The 17,283-nt window shown below is 41.2% G+C and overlaps 1 protein-coding gene across 3 annotated transcripts in view; it reads right to left on the bottom strand.

Moving 5' to 3' along the window:
* rnf144aa (ring finger protein 144aa) overlaps window positions 1-17,283 on the bottom strand; it is a 66,880-nt gene that overhangs the window by 33,782 nt on the left and 15,815 nt on the right. Inside the window, exon 1 of one of the 3 annotated variants that reach the window (XM_014210192.2) lies at window positions 11,031-12,631. The exons of the other annotated variants lie outside the window; for them this stretch is intronic. The gene's annotated coding sequence lies outside the window, so the exon portion shown is untranslated. Of the gene's footprint in view, window positions 1-11,030; window positions 12,632-17,283 lie in introns of those variants that run through there. 3 annotated transcript variants of the gene reach the window in all.

The raw sequence follows: 17,283 nt of genomic DNA, 5'->3' as shown, positions 1-17,283 counted from the left end.
TTTGATGGTTCATCGGAGGGCATAGCGGGATTTCTTAAGCATCCGGGTTAGTCTCCCAGCTCTACCCTTTAGCTCAGTGACGATTTTGCCTGTAATCCATGGCTTCTGGTTGGGGTATGCATGTACGGTCACTGTGGGGACAACGTCATCGATGCACTTATTGATGAAGCTGGTGACTGATGTGGTGTACTCCTCAATGCCATCGGATGAATCCCGGAACATATTCCAGTCTGTGCTAGCAAAACAGTCCTTAGCTTAGAATCTGCCCAGTTCCATATTGAACGAGTCACTGGTACTTCCTTCTTTAGTTTTTGCCTGTAAGTAGTAATCAGGAGGATAGAATTATAGTCAGATTTGCCAAATGGAGGGCGAGCTTTGTACATGTCTCAGTTTTTTCCTTTGGTTGCACGTGACATGCTGGTAGAAATGCAGTAAAACGGATGTAAGTTTTCCTGTATTAAAGTCCCCAGCCACTAGGAGTGCCCCCTCTGGATGAGTATTTTCTTGTTTGTCATGGCCTACAGCTCATTGAGTGCAGTCTTAGTGCCAACATCGGTTTATTGTGGTTAATAGACAGCTACAAAAAAATAAAGATGTGATACAATTACTGCTGAAAGTGCTTGTTTCCTACTGAAGTGAAAATAAACAACAAGGTTGGTGTGCATTCAGCCAGAGGGGAAATTAATGGCAGTTGAGATGGTTGGAACCATGCTTATGATGTAACCTTCAGGGAAATGGTTTCTGGGTTTATCATGCAGTGAAATTATCACGTTTTTTTTTGCTCTCGCAAATGGCCGTATCAATGAAGTGCAGATAGGAACATAGAGGCTGACCACTGAGCCAATCAATCTGCCAAATTACATCCTGGTCATCCAAAAGCTGCCGCTAATCTCATTGAACGTTTAGCCTCTGTAAGCTCCCACTTACTGGAAGTTCCTCAACACCAAGCATATATTAGGTTGTGATGATAGTGCGAGTCCAAAAATCGTTTGAGTCCAAACCACAAAACTAAAATGACAAACAGGCTAGGTTCATTCTTAAAAGTCTAAGCTGACATATGGAATTGTTTTAAGATGGTCATACTATGGATCATTTAGTTATTTTATGTAGAATTTTAGGACCCCTTTAGGTATCAAAAATGTTTCATCAGTCGCTATCGACAAAGGTCAGTGGGAAAAAGTTGTGATGGACTACTTTCAGGAGGACGACCGTCCCATGCTGACTATCTGACTCTGAAAATGAATCAGACTAGGAGGAAATCCCTGATTTTGGTAAAAACATTTTAATTGAAGAAGACATTGTAGAGTCTTCTGATGACAGTGATGGGGAAGAAACAGCAATCAACAGCGTTGTCACAGAAGAAATTGACCGAGTTTTGAAATCAGTGGAATGTCTGGTAGAAGCATAGTATGATAAGGAGATGAATACAATTCTGCCGTTTGACTGCAAATGCAGAGGGATTCGAAAAGAGAACACAGAAGGTTATAAAACACCTGTTCCGGATTACATCTTCAAACTACGGGCAACCATGGCATCCGTGACAGAGAGGAAGAAATATTTTACAATTCTTATGGCATTGCACACGATCAGTGTGAACCAGAGTGACTTGACACAATGGGCCAAGCAAGCTGTACAAACAAAATGGAAACGACACAGGACGTCTTATTTAACAAAAGGGGTTGCATTCGTCCATGTATACGGGTAAGAGTCGAGCTACAGTTTCAGATATTATACAATTCAAATTGTCAGAAAGATGTTTTCATTTCAAGTTAAATCTTAGCTAGCTGACGTTTGGTGGCTGGCTTGCTAGCTAACATTAGCATTAAGTGTATGATCTGTGTAGTAATATTTTCTCAGAAAGCCATTTGCATTGCTAGTTATAGCCTAATGTTAGCTAGCTAACATTGAACCTATTTGGTTAACTTTAGCTAGCTATGACAAATCGTTTTGTTTTGTTTGTACTCCATGGATTGGGATTATGGCTCACTGTTTAGCTAGCTAGCTAGATGTCTAAACAAAAAGACCAAGTTAAAGCATACTGTTAGCTAGCTAGCTAGTTGACGTTAGATGGCTGGCTCGCAAGCTAACATTACGTGTATGATCTGTGTAGTAATATTATATCAGCAATGCATTTGCATTGCTAATTATAGCCTAACGTTAGCTGGGGGGACGTTCACAGATCTGCAGTGCCTCTATGCACATTCACATGACTCTCTCCGAACACACACGCCATACGTTGCTGCTACCATTCATTTTTTTTATCCTGCTGTGGGTATAGACAAAAGAGCTCTCCAGTGGGTATACCAAAACATTCAATGGTCATTTTCTCAAAGTGGTGTTACAAGTTTATCATCAACTTTCAAAGCAGAATTACTTTCCCATTGTTCCTCAAATGCAGTGCATAATTTTATCCAATGTAAAAACACACAATTTATCCAAATGTAAAAAAACAATTAAAATGTTTCTACATAAGACCAAAACAAGGCGGTGGGTCACACACAAATATTGAATTTGGCCTTCTACTACCATAGCGCATGCATAGTACATGCCAAAAAAGACAGTCAAAAAACAAACCATAAGAAACAAGGTTTTAAAGTGTTTGTCCTTTATCTAGGAGATATAAGAAAAATGTCAGGAAATATTTAACCCATTTTTTAGGGTAAGTACAAAACAACTTTCATACTTCAGACTGGTCCCGTGACACTTGTGGGGGTCGTAGAGCAAAACGTATGTGAGAATCTCCCACTTTCCATAGAGTGGTCATAATAGATATGTAGGTCAAACCGTTCAGACGCTACAGACGTTTCGTGAGAATTCCTATTTTTCGGGATGTCTCATGGTCTGACAAACACCGCTCCGGTAGCCATATTACAACCTGTGTGTGATAATTGCGTTGTTTGCTCTATAACCTTGCCACTGGGATATATAAGGTCTAAAGGCAGAGACAATAAGACAGAGTGGCAGAATAAATTCAATCACACCTTTGTTTCATCACAAAACCGGAGAGCAACCACTGTCTGGTGAAGTCCACAAAGCATTTTGCATGTAACAACCAGTTACATGACCTACAGCATGGTCAAGCAAGTTAATGCTTCCGATATTTTCGGACCACTAAACAACCATTGATTTAGAACCACAGAGAGTTTAGAACCATGTATGCTCTCGATGTAATGTGATTGGATTTGGCGTCACTCCAAACTGACTTCCCTTGACACTCAGTTTAGCGCAACGCTGATGGGCTATTGCTTTATACTTTTTTTGTTATCAAGGGAGGCCAAATGTTTGCTGGCTTCCCTTGCATTCAATGCTACGGGTGGCAACAATGTCACTTTTTTAGACCAGACAGCATCAGATATTTATTTATTTATTTTACCTTTATTTAACCAGGTAGGCAAGTTGAGAAAAAGTTCTCATTTACAATTGCGACCTGGCCAAGATAAAGCAAAGCAGTTCGACAACATACAAAAACACAGAGTTACACATGGAGTAAAACAACATACAATCAATGATGCAGTAGAAAAAAAATACAAAAAAAAATAAGACTATATACAATGTGAGCAAATGATGTGAGATAAGGGAGGTAAAGGCAAAAAAATGCCATGGTGGCAAAGTAAATAAAGTATAGCAAGAAAAACACTGGAATGGTAGATTTGTAGTTTGAAGAAAGTTCAAAGTTAAAATATAAATAATATAGATGGCCTACACATACAAAGATAGAGGGGTGCTGTTGTTTCGCTTGCTTGGATGCTGTCTCCGGTGAGATACATAACTTTCAATTCGCAAAAGGCTGAATGTAACATAGAAAGACGAAATATACATTCTTTTACATGATTATTATTAACTTATTTGGTACATTTTCAGGGAAGCTTGGCTTCCCTCTGCAGCCATGAATATACGCCACAGCACAACTCTAGCTCTGCCACCTCGTGGAAGTGCGACATCGGCGGATGCGCTGGATTGAGACACATCCAATGCAAAAAAACTGATATCTCTAGCTTAAACTGACATATTGATGGGAATTTATTACGTTACTAAGATTGACCTACCGGGGCGTCAATCGACTCTAGGGGATTAACCGGCTAGGCTAATTGAGGCTAAACGGCTAGGCCAACAATCACAATATGATTTTGTTCACCAGGTGATTAGAGTCAGATCGAGGCCTCTAATAGACGTGCTTAATTGGCCTGCCATCATCTCGTGTTCCTTCCTCTCGCTGCGCTCTTGTTCTAGAACAGGGATGGGCAACTGGCCCCCCTTTTGTAGGTCCCCGGATCAATTCCAACCCCCCCCAAAAAAATAACTCAGTCGGGTACTTAAATTAAGTGTTAGAATAGACAATATACAAGACGCAATTTCGAAATTTGGTTGTGCATCATAGATATTTCTCTTGTTATGTCAGTCAATCAACTAGCCGACGTCAGCTAAGCATTTTTAGATTGGTAAGTTAGCTGGCTAAACTCTCTAAAATTGTAGTAATCATGGTCGAATTTAAAACTGGGGGGGCCAGATTGATTTTGTTAGTCAGTCACTCTGACCAATACACTACATGGCCGGAAGTACGTGGACACCTGCTCGTTGAATATCTCACTCCAAAATCATGAGCATTAATATGTTGATGGGTCCCCCCTTTTCTGCTATAACAGCCTCCACTCTTCTGGAAAGACTTTCCACTAGATGTTGGGAAATTGTTGCGGGCACTGATGTTGGGCAATTAGGCCAGGTCGCAGTCGGCGTTCCAATTCATCCAAAGGTGTTCGATGGGGTTGAGGTCAAGGCTCTGTGCAGGCCAGTCAAGTTCTTTCATACACCGATCTTGACAAATCATTTTATGTATGGACCTCGCTTTGTGCATTGTCATGTTGAAACAGGAAAGGTTATTCTCCAAACTGTTGCCACAAAGTTGGAGCACAGAATAGATGATTACTGTAACATTAAGACTTCCCTTCACCGGAACTAAGGGGCCATAGCCCGAACCATGAGAAAAACAGTCCCGGATCCTTATTCCTCCCCCACCAAACATTATAATTGGAACTACGCAGTCGGGCAGGTATCGTTCTCCTGGCAAACCCAGATTTGACCATCGGACTGCCAGCTGGTGGAATGTGATTCATCACTCCAGAAAACGCAATTCCACTGCTCGAGTCCAACAGCGGCGAGCTTTACACCACTCCAGCCGACGCTTGGCATTGCTCATGCTGAGCTTGTGTGGCCTACGACTTTGCCGCTCTTAGACGTTTCCACTTCACAGTAACAGCATTTTCAATTGACCGTGGCAGCTCTACCAGGGCAGACATTTGACGCAAGGTATGGCCCCCACTTATGGCCCCAAAAGTGCTAGGGCCGGCTCTGACTGCATGTGTGCTTATGGATGTGGGCATGCAGACCCACGAGCCACTGCAGCCCCTAATGATGAGTTCAGATTGTGGCCCCCACCCCCATCAAAGTTGCCCATCCCTGCTCTAGACAGATAAGGAGAAACTTTGGTGCTCATGCGTGTCAAATTGTCCTCTAAAATCATCTTTGATTGACCTTATTTTAATCAACACTCCACATCGTTTAATGCTTCTGGTGTTTTTGCTAATTATATAAGTGATGACTATGCAGTTTGTGTAAGGGATGGTACAATTCCTAAACTACCTCCATGTACCATCATGAAGAGAAACTGGAAGCACTTCGATACTCATTTCCTTGAATAGAGTTGAATTCATCCCTGATGTTGAATTAGCATTTTCTTACTTCCATAAGACACGCAGGTTGAAATATCAAAACGAACTCTGAACCAACTATATTAATTTGGGGACAGGTCAAAATACATGGAACATTCATGGCCATTTAGCTAGCTTGCTGTTGCTAGCTAATTTGTCCTGGGATATAAAACATTGGGTTGTTATTTTAGCTGAACTGCACAATGTCGTTTCTTTCTGGATCTTTGTAGAATTTTGCCCCATTTTCTGTCACAAAAAATAAATAATGTGTTCTCTACTCCGACATTTAATCCACAGATAACGGGGAACGTAGTTAGTTTCTAGTACTGTAATCTCTCCTTCAGTAGTAGTAGTCGTCGTCATCGTCTTCTTCTGTGGACTTTATATGTCGGTTGGCAACCAACTTTAAGGTGCATTACCACTACCAACTGGACTGGAGTGTGGACCTCAGTTCATCTTTCAATCAGTTCATCTTTCAATGAGTTGATGGGAGAGGTGGAACTTGCAACACGCCAAGCATCAAAAATACAACTACGTTTTACTTTAGTGCCTGGCTATGCAGACGCTCGTTGACGCACGAAAGCAGTTTAGATGAAATGATTGAATAAAATGTGTCAATGTATTGAGCAACGCAAGCGGTGTGATCAGCATGTCATTCTCAGATGAACTAGCTGAAATCATAAGGAAACGGAATGCTACGTGGGCTAAAGCAAGAAGGTCTGATTCAGCTGGTGATTGGATGGAATCATGGTGTGGCTATGAGCCGAAAGCAGACCACTACCTCAAATCAAATTGTATTTATCACATGCGCCGAATACAACTGGTGTAGACTTTACAGTGAAATGCTTGCACACAAACCTTTCCCAACAATGCAGAGTTAAAAATAATACAAAATAGTAACTAACACAAGAGGAATACAATAAAATACACAAGAACGGAGCTATATACACAGGGAGTACCAGTACCAGACCTCAAATCGTGTGCTGATCATCTGAATGATCCTTCAAAATGTTGGCAAGTAATGACAAAATGTAGAGCGCAAAACATACGCACAGCTCCCTAAACAACTGTGGGTTGACTTCAGGTGGCAACTGAGAAACCTCTATTCTGAACATCTTTAACCTCACCATAGAATCGAATGAAATCCCCATGTGGTAGAAATCAGCATTTGTCCTACTGTACCCCTTTTGAAAAGGAGGTGATCCCACTCTACTGAATAACTAAAATCGGCCAATGTAAGTGGTCTATTCTGGCAAAGGCATTGGAGTCCCTAGTCAATAAGCAGCTGAAGGCCTACCTCCAGGAAAACAATATTTTGAGTGGTATACAATTAGGTTTCAGGTCAGCACTGTCACAGCATTCTTTAAAAGGTCTTGAATGATGTTGACTGTGCCCTGGACAGGAAGCTGCATCGTGTATCTGTATTCATGGACACGTCAAAGGCGTTTGACACTGTGGACAATACGGTCTTGGTGCAGAGATTGAAGTGTGTTGGGAATACTGTAGAGGTCGACCGATTAATTGGAATGGCCGATTAATTAGGGCCGATTTCAAGTTTTCATAACAATCGGTAATCGGTATTTTTGGCCACCGATTTGCCGATTCCTTTATTTTATTTTTTGAAATATTTTTTAACTAGGAAAGTCAGTTAAGAACACATTCTTATTTTCAATGACGGCTAGGAACGGTGGGTTAACTGCCTTGTTCAGGGGCAGAACGACAGATTTTTACCTTGTCAGCTTGGGGATTCAATCTTGCAACCTTACGGTTAACTAGTCCAACGCTCTAACCACCTGCTTTACATTGCACTCCACGAGGAGCCTGCCTGTTACGCGAATGCAGTAAGAAGCCAAGGTAAGTTGCTAACTAGCATTAAACTTATCTTATAAAAAACAATCAATCCATCATAATCACTAGTTAACTACACATGGTTGATGATATTACTAGTTTATCTAGCCTGTCCTGCGTTGCATATAATCGATGCGGTGCTCATTCGCGAAAAAGGTTGCTCCAACTTGTACCTAACCATAAACATCAATGTCTTTCTTAAAATCAATACACAAGTATATATTTTTAAACCTGCATATTTAGTTAATATTGCCTGCTAACATGAATTTCTTTTAACTAGGGAAAATGTGTGACCTCTCTTGCAAACAGAGTCAGGGTATATGCAGCAGTTTGGGCCGCCTGGCTCGTTGCGAACTGTGAAGACTATTTCTTCCTAACAAAGACAGCCAACTTCGCCAAACGGGGGATGATTTAACAAAAGCGCATTTGCAAAAAAAGCACAATTGTTGCACGACTGTACCTAACCATAAACATCAATGCCTTTCTTAAAATCAATACACAGAAGTATATATTTTTAAACCTGCATATTTAGCTAAAAGAAATCCAGGTTAGCAGGCAATATTAACCAGGTGAAATTGTGTCACTTTTCTTCCGTTCATTGCACGCAGAGTCAGGGTATATGCAACAGTTTGGGCCGCCTGGCTCGTTGCGAACTAATTTGCCAGAATTTTACGTAATTATGACATAACATTGAAGGTTGTGCAATGTAACAGGAATATTTAGACTTACGGATGCCACCCGTTAGATAAAATACGGAACGGTTCCGTATTTCACTGAAAGAATAAACGTGATAGGTCATTAATATGGTTGAATCCGGAAACTAAGGCTCGTGTTTGTGTGTTATGTTATAATTAAGTCTATGATTTGATAGAGCAGTCTGACTGAGCGATGGTAGGCAGCAGCAGGCTCGTAAGCATTCATTCAAAACAGCACTTTACTGCGTTTTGCCAGCAGCTCTTCGCAATGCATTGCGATGTTTATGACTTCAAGCCTGTCAACTCCCAAGATGAGGCTGGTGTAACCGATGTGAAATGGCTAGCTAGTTAGCGAGTGCACGCTAATAGCGTTTCAAACGTCACTCGCTCTGAGAGTTGGAGTAGTTGTTTCCCTTGCTCTGCATGGGTAACGCTGCTTCGAGGGTGGCTGTTGTCGATGTGTTCCTGGTTTGAGCCCAGGTAGGAGCGAGGAGAGGGATAGAAGCTATACTGTTACACTGGTAATACTAAAGTGCCTATAAGAACATCCAATAGTCAAAAGGTATATGAAATACAAATCGTTATAATTCCTATAATAACTACAACCTAAAACATCTTACCTGGGAATATTGAAGACTCATGTTAAAAGGAACCACCAGCTTTCATATGTTCTCATGTTCTGAGCAAGGAACTTAAACGTTAGCTTTCTTACATGGCACATAATGCACTTTTACTTTCTTCTCCAACACTTTGTTTTTGCATTATTTAAACCAAATTGAACATGTTTCATTATTTATTTGAGGCTAAATTGATTTTATTGATGTATTATATTAAGTTAAATAAGTGTTCATTCAGTATTGTTGTAATTGTCATTATTACAAATAAATAATACATTTAAAAAAATGTAAAAAAATAATAATTTTAAAAAATATCTTTAAAAAATTGGCCGATTAATCGGTATCGATTTTTTCGGGGTCCTACAATAATCGGTATCGGCGTTGAAAAATCATAAATCGGTCGACCTCTAGAATACTGGTCATGCTCTTGGGTGGTTTGTGTGAATTACCTGTCAAATTGAACGTAGTGTGTTAAGGCAGGTGGTGCCTCGAGGATACATTTTAGGCCCCGTGTTGATTATTATCTATATCAACAACATTGGGAGACCGAGTGAGACAGCTGATGTACATTTTTATGTGGATGACACTGTTCTCCATTCAAGTGGCAGCAGTTTGACGTTGGCTTATGAAAAAGCTCAGACAGCTTTTTAATGTCATTCAACAGAATCTGTATGATTTGAAGCTTGTTCAGAATTCCTCTAAAACAAAAAGCATGGTCTTTTCCAATACTAAACACTCTGAAAACCATGTATTTACTACCTTGGAAAACGTACAAATATCTTGGCAGTTTGGGTGGATGACAAGTTGAGCTTCACCACCCATGTAGAGAACCTTATCAAGAAACTCAAGCCTGCGTAATGGGTTTTATTACCAGCACAAAGCTCGTTTTTTCTTTGCCGTCAGAAAATAGCTCATTCATTGTACTTCTCTCTGTGTTGGACTATAGTGATACTATATACAGTACGTGCAAGCGACAAGCTCTACACTGAAGGTTCTTGTCTCTATATCACACAGCCCTTTGTTTTGTCACCAATCAGATGTGTAACCGACCATTTTGATCTCTACAGTGCTGTCAGGTAGATCCCTAGCAACACGTAGGCTCAAACACTGGTACATTGTTATTTATAAAGCCATTTTAGGAAAACTGGCATTTTATCCATCTTCTCTTCTAGCTCAAAATGAAAACATATACAAGCTCAGATCTCAATGTTGTTTTATGCTACGAGTCCCGAAAATTAAAACCGAGCATGGAAAAAGGTCCTTTCATTACTTAGCCCCCTGCTTTTGTCTCTTGTCGTCATTGTAAATACGAATTTGTTCTTAAAATTGACTTTCCTGGTTAAATAACATTTTAAAAATTACTCTTTAGCATCTAGTTTGTGTCTAGTCCTGGCCATCGGCCAATATCCTCAGTCTCCCAGGTCACCTGGTTTTCAGCAGCGCTGCCTGCTTTCTGGGACACCTTGCTGTGTAGCTCCCACTGGGCATACATTGTACAACACGAGCACAGACATACCTCTGTTTGCGGTCAAGCCCTTCAAGCAAAGGGAGGGGGGTCTATCTAGTTATCTAGTGTTATGAAGTCAGACAGTGTATTCTATATCTATGTACAAATGAATTAAACCAACAGATGATTTGAAGCCTGCATGTACTTCAACGTAAGGCTGTGAACATTTCCTGTGAGTTTTCCTGTTGTTTATAAACCTGAAATTGCCATAAATGACATTGTATTGTATAGAGGTATTGGAATAGGGAAAGGATACAACAAGTCACTGCAATCTCTTGGAATCATAAAAGAGAACAAGATGACAACAGCGTTGACATATTGAAGTGGAACGACGGCGTCTCTGAGAGGCAGTCAGAGTACGAAGTCCTTGATGTTGCAAGCCAGACAAAGGACAAGTCAATGCTATTTCATTGTCTTTGCCAAGGGATGTATTATATGCAGAGATCAGGGATTTAAAGCATAATCCCAACGGAACATGAGAAACATTTATCTTCATTTCAAGCCTGGTTGTACTACAAAAGAAAATATGGAATCTTCGCTCAACTACATCAACCGCAACACATTTAGACAGGAACCAACCCACAAGTTGCAACACAAAGAAAAGAAAGAACACAGTATATTTCCAGATGGTGATCTGGTGCATCCCACTTGCGCTTACCGTGCTCAATGCTACATTAACTCGTTCATCAGTACAAGCAGATAAAGATGAAATCAAATCCGGAGAGCATTCAATCAAATGCACAACGTAGAGGCCTTATTCCCATCCAGCCTGCATATTTGGCTGTGTGTGTGTGTGTGTGTGTGTGCGTGTGTGTGTGTCAGGCTGGTCTGAGGGCCTCCGATACGGTGGACTCGGTGTGGAGTCAACCTGCTCCTAATTGGTCTGTCTCTGTAAAAAAGGTCACCCCCCCCTGGCCCAAGAACACGGGCGACTCATTAACTTCTGGTTGCCATGGAAGTCATGCTTTCACCGTTTCAGAAGGAGTGGAAGACCGTGGGTAGGAGCAGGTGCACGTTGCAATGTGCGACAGTAACACCGCTGTGACAGTTTTGGTTCTAAACGCAGCTGGGCTTAAGATAGACGCTCTCATTATTCCTGAAGCGGTCATTGACATGCGAATTGAGGAATATAGGTACTGTGGTGGTAAGTCAATCCCTCGACCCATCTCACCCTCCCCCAAACATAGGCTCAAGGCACACAAAAAATGGCACACATTATTCAACACAGAACATTATGAAAACAATAAGAGAATTCAAAGAATGGAACACTGTTTCTGCTATAGCAACATATGAATTCAGTATAATGCATTTGAATGTGCTGGGCCCGGTCGTTATCGTAACAAAATGCCGTGAGTGAAATGTTTCAAGCCGCATATTTCATGTCTCTCACGTCGGTCACATTGTTTGAATGTAGGACACAAGTTGCCATTCCTCCGTCATCAACGCTTCTGTAATATAGTGCCTGTGATCTCGGGAGGCCACACATTCACTTCGCCGCTTTCCACCGCTCTCCAGCACCAGCCAACTGACCCAAATGTATTACCCAGAGGGATCCAGGGGTCCTTTATTTTGGGTTCGCTCTTTTTTCCCTTAATGAGGGTCTCGGAGTTGACATGACATGCATGCCGAGTGCAGTGTAGTACGGGGCGGGTCCAGACATTGAACAATTGGCCTTCTGTCCTTGATGCTGTGGGGGGGACTGAACTGGACGCTTAGTTGAGTGTGACAGTAGAGGTCTATTTATTCCATAGCTGGAGGAGCTAGTTACACATCAGACAGACCACCGTCCAAATGTAGAGTTGTAGATTTGATGGAAGGGTATATACAGTGTTGTGCTGTTTGGGATTGAGGTATTCATTCAGACAGGCCAATGGACAGAGAGTGGCCATGCCCGGGTAACTAGGACACAACCAGTCTCATGCCTATTGGGCACGTCACCATCCCAGTGCAGGCCTTGTGCTGCTTTCTCTATTCTGAGGAGAGGAGGGAGGGATGGCAGGAGGAAAGGGGTGGCGGTAATGAATGCTGCCGTAGGCCCTAGTGCACTTTCTACACCGTGATAAGTCTTCTAATGTGCCATTAGCCAAACGACCCAGGGTTTAGGCAGAGCTTAATGAATCAGCGTAAATATTCATGAGATTTTGTGCCGCTTTAAGTGGGGCTCCATTTATTCCTTTCCGATCCCCAAAAATGCAGAGGCAGGGACAAAACCCATCTTTCATCTGCTGTGTCTGATTGAAATCCCTCTTGGTTTTGGTTGGCAGTGTGCAATTGTGGCTCAAAACGCATCCCCCCCCCATACCCTGTGGCTTACTAAGTGCACACACACACACACACAAACTAGAAGGCACTGTTACCGTCAGTGCTAGTCCTGAACTCATCCATACTACTATGTCAACAACAGTCAGCTTGACAACCGTGTTGTTGCCACAGAGGCATTTTGAATGCTATACACATACTCCGTGCTGGAGAATTCTAAATGGCTTCACACAGCCCAAAAGAGAATGACAACCACAGACTCAACAAAAGCCTGGGTTGTTTTGATTTTGAGTAGGACGAGGTCACCCTAAGACGAGATGACTCATTTCAAAGCAACGTTTGAAGAGCCACAACGACGGAATTAAAGGAGAACAACTGGCTTGAAAGAAAAAAAAAGTGAATTGGCTTACTACAGTATCTTCATTGTGTCGACCCAAACACAGTAACACACTGACATTGGTCCACACTGAAGTAGCAATGGTCATGAAAATGGATTAACAAAAAAAAAAAAAGTACAAAATAGAGTTGTAACAGCTGAATAATAGAGTAATATACTCAACTCACTTAGATGTTGTTTTTTTTTATCCATCAAATAGACTGCATACTATAGCACACAAACAATGAGACAACGGAATCCAGACATTTTGGAAGAACTTCTGGTATTCAATGGAATGTCAAATTTGTTCTTCTTTGAAAACAGAAATGCCAAGGTTTTTAATCCACATATGCCCTTGTTATATTTTTTGTTATTACGTTGCAGAACAAATGACATCTAATTAGCATTTAAATACGGGCATAATTTAATACATTTACATTATTCTATCCAACCAGCTCTTTCTAAGGTACCGCCTAGTGAAAACGGAGGGAAAACGGCAATAGTTACATATCGGGATATTATTTGACGATACATCGTATTGACAATATCGCAATAGTATTTTTGCGCTAGTTGGCTGTACCTGCACCAAAACTCCAGCATTTTCCCTTCATAGCTTGTTCTCCATCTTCTCTTCAATAGGGAGCCAAATTGTTTACAGCACTTTTATATCCATGGCTTTTACTCAAAGATTGTGCGTTCCTGGTGTAACTCAGGCAGTTGTTGTTGCCATCCTGCACCTGTCCCGCAGGTGTGATGTGGATGTTACGATACTGTGCAGGTGTTGTTACATGTGATCTGCCACTGGGAGGACGATCAGCTGTCCGTCCTGTCTCCCAGTACGGACAATGCAATTTATTGCCCTGGCCCCATCTGCAGTCCTCATGCCTCCTTGCAGCATGCCTATGGCACGTTCACCCAGATGAGCAGGGACCCTGGGCATCTTTCTTTTGGTGTTTCTCAGAGTCAGTAGAAATGCCTCTTTACTGTCCTAAGTTTTCATAACTGTGACCTTAATTGCCTACCGTCTGCAAGCTGTTAGTGTCTTAACGACAATTCCACAGGTGCATGTTCATTAAGTGTATATGGTTCATTGAACAAGCATGGGAAACAGTGTTTAAACCCTTTACAATGAAGATGTGAAGTTATTTGGATTTTAACAAATGATCTTTGAAACACAGGGTCCTGAAAAAGGGAAGTTTCTTTTTTTGCTGAGTTTACACACATACATACAGTTGAAGTCAGAAGTTTACATACACTTATGTTGGAGTCATTAAAACTCATTTTTCAACCACTCCACAAATTTCTTGTTCACAAACTATAGTTTTGGCAAGTCGGTTAGGACATCTACTTTGTGCATGACAAGTAATTTTTCGAACAATTGTTTACAGACAGATTATTTCACTGTATCACAATTCCAGTGGGTCAGAAGTTTACATACGCTAAGTTGACTGTGCCTTTAAACAGCTTGGAAAATTCCAGAAAATGTCATGGCTTTAGAAGCTTCTGATAGACCAATTGACATCATTTGAGTCAATTGGAGGTGTACCTGTGTATGCATTTCAAGGCCTACCTTCAAACTCATTGCCTCTTTGCTTGACATCATGGGAAAATCTAAAGAAACCAGCCAAGACATCAGAAAAACAAATTGTAGAACACAATCTAGTTCATCCTTGGGAGCAATTTCCAAAAGCCTGAAGGTACCAGGTTCATCTGTACAAACAATAGTACGCAAGTATAAACACCATGGGACCACGCAGCCGTCATACCGCTCAGGAAGGAGACGCGTTCTGTCTCCTCGAGATTAACGTACCTTGGTGCAAAAAAGTGCAAATCAATTCCAGAACAGCAGCAAAATACCTTGTGAAGATGCTGGATGAAACAGGTACAAAACTATCTATATCCACAGTCAAACGAGTCCTATATCGACATAACCTGAAAGGCCGCTCAGCAAGGAAGAAGCCACTGCTCCAAAACCGCCATAAAAAAAAGACAGAATATGGTTTGCAAATGCACATGGGGACAAAGATTGTACTTTTTGGAGAAATGTCCTCTGGTCTGATGAAACAAAAATAGAACTGTTTGGCCATAATGACCATCATTAAGTTTGGAGGAAAATGGGGGAGGCTTGCAAGCCGATGAACACCATCCCAACCGTGAAGCACGGGGGTGGCAGCATCATGTTGTGGGGGTACTTTGATGCAGGAGGGACTGGTGCTCTTCACAAAATAGATGGCATCATGAGGAAAGACAATTATGTGGATATATTGAAGCAACAACTCAAGACATCAGTCAGGAAGTTAAATCTTTGTCCATTTGGAAGACCCATTTGTGACCATGTCCCAAAGCATACTTCCAAAGTTATGGTAAAATGGCTTAAGGACAACAAAGTTAAGGTATTGGAGTGGCCATCACAAAGCCCTGACCTCAATCCCATAAAAAATTTGTGGGCAGAACTGAAAAAGCGTGTGCAAGCAAGGAGGCCTACAAACCTGACTCAGTTACACCAGCTCTGTCAGGAGGAATGGGCCAACATTCACCCAACTTATTGTGGGAAGCTTGTGGAAGGCTACCCGACGCGTTTGACCCAAGTTAAACAATTTAAAGGCAATGCTACTAAATACTAATTGAGTGTATGTAAACTTCTGACCCACTGGGAATGTGATGAAAGAAATAAAAGCTGAAATAAATAATCATTCTCTCTACTATTATTCTGACATTTCACATTCTTAAAATAAAAAGTAGTGATTCTAACTGACCTAAGAGGGGGAATTTTTACTAGGATTAAATGTCAGGAAAGGTGAAAAACTGAGTTTAAATGTATTTGGCTAAGGTGTATGTAAACTTCCGTCTTCAACTGCACATACAAGCATACTGTTGACATGTAGGCTATGGTGTAGTGAAATGTTTTGCCTTGTGTGGTAGGTTTTGTGGGTTTTAACACTTAAAATGTACAGTAGGTGACGTAAGCAGCCATAAAGTAATGCAACAGGTATAAATATACTGTATGTGTCGTGATAGTGTTATGACCATATTATAACTTATGTCAGCCGTTATGACATACTATGACATGGTCATGACCATGTTATAATACGTTATGGCGCTGGGTGTCAAGTAAAGTGTTACCGTTTAATCCCCATCGATATATCAATTTTGATAAACACGTGGGTCAAAACTTTGTCCCATGTCTACAATTTCCGACGAAACTCAAATCCTTCTGAGAATGTTCCCCCAATAGTGAAGTCCAGGAGAAAAGGTGGTTTGCACAGGTAAATCATATGAACATTGTCAGTTTCTATTTTGAAAGCAAATTCGGTGACATGACAATTAGTAGACAAATAGATGATCCACTTCTCAAACACAGCCAAATGACAACTGAACAGAGGTGTAATCGCAAGGGGGCTTGAGCCTTGAACACACAGAGAGAGAGAGAGAGAGAGAGAGAGAGAGAGAGAGAGAGAGAGAGAGAGAGAGAGAGAGAGAGAGAGAGAGAGAGAGAGAGAGAGAGAGACAGAGAGAGAAAGCATTTGCCGTGTCGCCTTCCCACAGAGGACAAACTGACACAGTGAATAATGAGATCTTAGAAACAAACAAGAGAAGGCAACATTTTTGTCTTGGTAAACTGCAGCAGGACAAATGAAATCAGTCTTGCCACAATCTTAAAAAAAACGGAGCGCAGAGCAGCTAGAGGACACGTCCTCTCCCCCGAAAAAAAGCCTCTTGGCACATATTAACGTCTGAAGAGCTAAGAGGAGACGACGCGTGCGCTCCAACGTGCAGATCCTTATTGACAGACGCAGAGAGCAAAGGCCCAGGGTTGAATGTGTCTACAATCTGTCGTCTCTCACGCCTCTCTGTGCTCTACTTCTTACAACAGCGCAAGTCGCATCACAACATATTCAGTCACCATCAGACAGGGAAAGTGCTTTCAGTTACATACATACATACATACATACATACATACATACATTACATACATTACATACATGCATTACATACATACATACGAAGTCGGAAGTTTACATACACTTTAGCCAAATACATTTAAACTCAGTTTTTCACAATTCCTGACATTTAATCCTAGTAAAAATTCCCTGTCTTAGGTCAGTTAGGATCACCACTTTATTTTAAGAATGTGAAATGTCAGAATAGTAGAGAAAATGATTTATTCCAGCTTTTATTTCTTTCATCACATTACCAGTGGGTCAGAAGTTTACATACACTCAATTAGTATTTGGTAGCATTGCCTTTAAATTGTTTAACTTGGGTCAAACACGTC

The sequence above is a fragment of the Salmo salar genome, chromosome ssa09, assembly GCF_905237065.1.
Source record: "Salmo salar chromosome ssa09, Ssal_v3.1, whole genome shotgun sequence".
NCBI lineage: Eukaryota > Metazoa > Chordata > Actinopteri > Salmoniformes > Salmonidae > Salmo > Salmo salar.
Note: the sequence above shows the minus strand (reverse complement) of the source record. Positions and strands in the feature narration are given on the sequence as shown.